The 5,706-nt window shown below is 45.2% G+C and overlaps 1 long non-coding RNA gene across 1 annotated transcript in view; it reads right to left on the bottom strand.

Moving 5' to 3' along the window:
- Positions 1–4,679, bottom strand: part of LOC116541301 — an 11,289-nt gene extending 6,610 nt beyond the window's left edge. Inside the window, exon 1 of the long non-coding RNA XR_004264781.1 lies at positions 1,012–4,679. This is a non-coding gene — a long non-coding RNA (uncharacterized LOC116541301). The remainder of the gene's footprint in view (positions 1–1,011) is intronic.
- Positions 4,680–5,706: the final 1,027 nt, after the last annotated feature.

Genomic DNA, 5,706 nt, shown 5'->3' with positions numbered 1-5,706 from the left:
TCTCACTCTGTCACCCAGGCTGGAGTGCAGTGGCACAATCTCAACTCCGCAACCTCCACCTCCCGTGTTCAAGCAATTCTCCTGCCTCAGCCTCCTCAGTAGCTGGGTTTACAGGCACCTGACACCACGCCCAGCTAATTTTTGTATTTTTAGTAGAGATGGGATTTCCCCATGTTGGCCAGGTTGGTCTCAAACTCCTGACTTCAGGCAATCCGTCCAACCCCTCCTCCCAAAGTGCTGGGATTACAGGCGTGAGCCACCATGCCCAGCCTTCTCTTTTTGCTTAGACTAACTTGAATGGATTTTGTTCCTTGGAAGCAAAGAGTCTCTGAAACAATGCTTTTCGTCTTAGCTGCTCACCCAGTTGGGTGATACCATCACCACTGCCACCAGCAACCACAGTGGAACCCATTTCCCTTGAATACAGGTAGTTGGGAGCCAGCATCCCTTGGACAGCAGAGCCAAATGCCAAAAGCACATCATACTAGCTTGTAGCAGCATTTGTTAGTCAAATGATGTGCTGACAAATGTCTTAACAACCAGCTCACCAGGAGAAAAAAACTCCCAGTCTGAAACATTTCCCAGTCTCCATGGTGTAAATGGCCCCACCATTGCCACTTCCGATGTTCTATTGTTGAACAACAGACTTTGGAAAAGATACTCACAATGGACTCTTAGAAGTCAGGACAAGCCTACATTTTCTGATTTATAAACACTTCCTAGCTGCCTTTTATGACTTAGCTCTTGTCATCTCACTCTTGGGTTAATGGTTTAGAGTATTATTAGCTCTATGTCTTTTATTCTGAACCAGTTTAAATCTGTTTTAGAGAAGGTATCGTAAAATCATTTTTAAAATACAGCCTCATTCTTCTCTGAGAACCATAGTTTTATGCCCTCTCAAACACTAAGAAAATAATAACAATACTGAACACTCATACAGCAATTCAGTGTCTAAATTAACTCCATGGCATGCTACGGTGGCAAGAACATACGCTTTGCCATCACACTGACCTGTTTTGAATCCCTGCATAAAGGATGCAGTTAGATTTCCTTTCACATGTAACGGCTCATTTGTTCCAAGTATTCACCCAACCTCAGTGTTGGTCTTGGGCATGACAGCCAAAATCAGAAAACACTCCCAAACAAAGGCCACAACTTTCTCAAGGGATCAGTTGCTCCTTTTGGAAAGGCAGAGCTGACTCGTAAGCTGAGGCTGGAGGCAGAGCATACCTGAGTCCAGCTTTGAGAAACCTTACACACTCCATTTCAGAGACCAGAAAGAAAGCTGGACCCCAAATGCTGCACTTCTTATGTTCTCTTTGAGCTGAGCTTTTGTCCTCTGGTTCTGCTTGTAAGGCACAAATGAGACAAGAATTCCCTGGGAATCATCTCCCTCTGTAGACTGCCAAAGGTACACATCACCCTACCAGCTGCAGAGGGAGAAATGCCCTTTGCTGGTGTGCTGTGGGGGTGTCTTGATGGTTCTCCTGTTAGATTTCAGTTTCAGCTCAAACCATTTCCAGTTTTACCTTTCCAGTGATTTGATAACAAACCCTGGAGCATGAACCAACTTAACCAATCATCCCTTTGAGTCTCCTCACTCTTGACTATCCCCTACCCCTGGTTTGTAAGAAACCCAAATGTCCCAGGCCCCATTAGTCTTTGAGTCTTTGAGAACGAAGGAGGTAACTTTCCCATGAGCAAATGGCTCCCCAAACCCTGCCTGGAGAGCTTTCAAGTCAAGACAAAGACTTTATCTCAGAGCTCCTTCAGTAGGGTCTTGTGTTTTGGACAAGAGTTTTCAAAATCCTTAGGAACACATTTCTTACGTGGAATTTCACATCAAAGTCCTGAAAGAGATTTTTTTTAAAGTAGAGTTGTTCCTTTATGGCCTTTTAAGTCTTTTTATTTTTCAGATCTCAAAAAAATTAGAAATTGGAACTGGTTAAATTGCAGTGAGGGCCCCAAAAGACTCCTGCGGACCTGAGCCCTGGTTCCTGGCCTATTGAAAAGGCCTTAACACATGGCGGGGAAACCCTAGTGCTCCTCGGGCTCAATTTGAAAACCGCTGCACTAGGAAGTTCTTTCTCTGCCTATGTGCAGAATTAGGAGCATCCAAAGTGGGTTGACAGCTGGAGACAAGGAAACCACTTAGGAAATCAACTACAGTTGATCCAATGAGTGCTAAAAAGACTCAAACTACCTACAGATCTTTTTAGGGGGAGACATTTCAGAGACAGACTAACTAGGACTGGGCAACTGATTGGATGTGAGAGCCATAAGAGACGACAAAGATGCCTCTGATTTTTCAAGCTTGTGTGACTGCGAAAATTATGGTAGAAACTCAGGAGAAATGGCACTCAGAAAAAGAAGGAAATAATCCATTTGGTTTGGGGCGTGCCGTATGTTTTGTCTGGACTGGTTTAGCTTCTCTCTTTTAAACATCCTGGGAGCCCTTCTATCCTAGATTAAGAAGGTGACCTGTCCACAAGTTCCCACAGGAAACCAGGAGGGGCCCCATCATGCTTCCTGGGCAGACACGCATAAGACACAAAGTGCAAAAATATATGCCAGTTGCAAGGGAATAGGACTCCAGGCTGTGAGGTCTATTTACCCCAAAGTCATGGCCAAATGGTCAAGATCAAGCTTCTAAATAAAAACGTGTTCTGTCTCCAGGCTCAGCCCTTCTAAGGACCTGGGCTGGCAGCATTGCTCTCAGCCGGAATGCTGTCAGATCAGATAGTTGACAAATGTTTGCTCAGGGCCTGCTGTGTTGGGGTTAGCCTAGAGAGGTGAGATTACTGGCTGTCCTCAGGATTCAACCAGCCTAAGCACACAGATGGGGTCACCCAGACCACTGCTTATTCTCCAGAGTGAGTTCACTCATTTATCTCAGAGTGATCCACAAATAGTGACTTCATGCAGTTATGATCAGGGACTCTCTGTGTTCCGTGACCCAGGCTGGATGCACTTGGCTGTCACAGTTAGAAAGCTGTCACAGAAAGATCTTCCAGTGCCAATCTCCTTTCTCCCTCTGTTTGCCACTGGATCACCAGAGAAGGCAGATGGTACCCTGCAAACACATCCAGAAACCAGGAAATGTGACTCAGGTTGATAATGGAAATCCAGCACTGGGCACACCATCGCATGAGACTAACCGTTGCAATGAGATACCGCAGGGAGGAGGGAGAGGCAGACTTCAGGTCAACTTAAGGAAGATCATCCTTGATGGTTAAGAGCACAGCGTGCAGAGTCAATCTGCCTGGGTTTGAGTTCTTCCTTTCTCCACCAGTTACCAGCTGTGAACCCTCTCTGTGCCTTAGTTTCTATGTCTTTTAAAAGGAAATAATGATTAATACCTCCTGAGCTGGATGTAAGCATAAAGAGAGATAAGCCACGTAGAGATTTCAGCACAGCAGTGGCCACATACCCAATACGTGGTGATCATTCTTAAGTCCCGTTCTGCATAGGAGTGGGTTGCGCCAGGGGTAGGAGGTACCCTATCGTGTGGTTTTTCCACTCTGCATTTGGACACCTTTGTCAATAAATGATGCAGAGAGATTTCAGTGTGGGTGGGGAGCTGACTCTCTTTTGCTTACTCTGAAGTCACTTTCACAGCTGAGACTGAAAATATGGAGTCCAGACACATCCTTTCTTCGTGGGCGCCTGCGTCACCCCATGTTCACGCTGCCAGCATTCACAGGACACCTACTCTGCCCAAAGTATAGTGCACTGTGTCAACAGTGGGGGAATTTTAACCCTAAAGACCAAGTAAGCTTGTGTACAGCCAGCCACTGTGGCCATGGCTCTAGATACCCCAGGAGAAGGACACAGACCAGGCTACGTGCACTGGTCAAACTAGGACTTGTTTTCTATTTCTGTCTTTGGGATTATCTAAGGGATTGGCAGGTCTGTAAATCACTCCAAGCTGCTTCACCATGCAGACACCAGACCTGCCACCAAAAACACCCTGCCAAGCATGAGGCTGTTTATCAAAACGAGGTCTTCAAAAATCTTTTCTCTCAATTTCCACTCTATTTCCTAATCAAGAAATAGACAATCCCAGGAGAAAATCAGCTCTCATTTCCCTTCTTATCTCTGTCTGTCTCTCAGCCTCTGTCTCACTCTGCCTCCTTCTCTCCCTCCTTTCTTTCCCTCTCTCCCCACCCCCTCTAGCTTTTATCATTTTAAGCTGTATGCATGCCATTCTTCAGGGGATTAAAGTCAAATTTAGTCTTCTGCAATAGTTATTACCTAACCCTTGGCTTATGAGATGCATTTGCCTGCATTTGTAATGCATCAATAACTTCCACTCTCCTCCACTTGTAAACAATGCATTATATTAAATAGCCTGTGTCCAGCCTTGTATTGAAACAGACAATAAATTAGGACTTCCAGTTCTTGGTTTTTACTGATTCCTAAACCTGCCAGTTACATGCCTGTCTGCCCCACTGAACATTCTCTCTAAAGCTGAGAATGCACAAAGCCCTTGTTCACCGTTCCTCCTGTCTCCATCACTGCTGCCGGCTGTCAGTTTCACACCATCAAGCAGATTGTAATTGGCAGGATAAGGTGCAGAAATAGGGAATGGTTTGAATACGTGGTTCTCACTATACACACATGCACACACACACACACAAAATCCAAAATTTCTCTCTCTCTCTCTCTCTCTCTCTCACACACACACACACACACACAGACACACACACACACACCTTTTCTGGCTTACAACATTCTGCAAACTTAGGGACTTGATTTGTGAAGCTTCTAATCAGAATCCACAAGGGTTGCCCTCATTTTCTAGCCCATGGATTGGAAGCAAGCAGAGAAAGGAAAGACAATGCAATCAACACCCAGTCCCGTTCTAATGCAGCCAGGCTTTCCCGGTCCTAGACGGATGTTGCTTTGAAAATGTGCCCTGCTGGGAGCCAGCCCTTATGTTTTGTCAGGAGGCTTCCTGGGATCTAAAATCCACAAGCTTCTGGAGAACTGTAATCTCCTGTCCAGCCCTGAGTGAGGTCCTGGGGCAAAGAACAAAAAATCTGGAAAGAGGAATCTAGCTCAAAGAATCTTGCATCGTTTGTATAGATCTTTACCTTCAGAGCAATAAAAGCTCGTCATAAATCTTTCCATATGGTGTATTCCAACATCTACCAATATTCCGCAAACTCAAACCTAGATGAATTGGATCATTTAAACCAGGGTTTCTCAATCTGGGCATTGGTGGTGTTTTAAACCAGATAATTTAATTATTTGTCACAGGGGGCTGTCGTGTGCATGGTGGGATATTTAGCAGCATCCCTGGCCTCTATTTACTTAGATACCAGTAGTACCTCCCCGAGAACGTGACAATCAAAAATATCTCCAGATATTGCCAAATGGTCCCTGCAGTGCAAAATCGCCCTGGTTGAGAACCACAGTAACTGTTATATTTAGTCTTGATGTCTGCCCATCGCGACAGGATTTCAGACCTAATGAGGCCCAGAGGGTTCCTCTAGTCCTATTGTTCTCAGGATGTAGTCCCTGGACCAACATCAGCATCACCTAGGAACTTATTGGAAATGCATCGAGCCCCACGCTAGACACACATAGTCAGAAATTCCAGGGAGGGAGCCCAACAACCAGTGTTTTAATGAGCATCCTAGATAATTCCCATGCAAGCTAAACTTCAAGAACTGCTTCACTCCTCATTATTACAAATAGAAA

Source organism: Sapajus apella, unplaced genomic scaffold, assembly GCF_009761245.1.
Source record: "Sapajus apella isolate SASKATOON/1434 unplaced genomic scaffold, GSC_monkey_1.0 scaffold150, whole genome shotgun sequence".
NCBI lineage: Eukaryota > Metazoa > Chordata > Mammalia > Primates > Cebidae > Sapajus > Sapajus apella.
The sequence above is the reverse complement of the archived record's forward strand: the minus strand, read 5'-3'. Positions and strand labels throughout refer to the sequence as shown.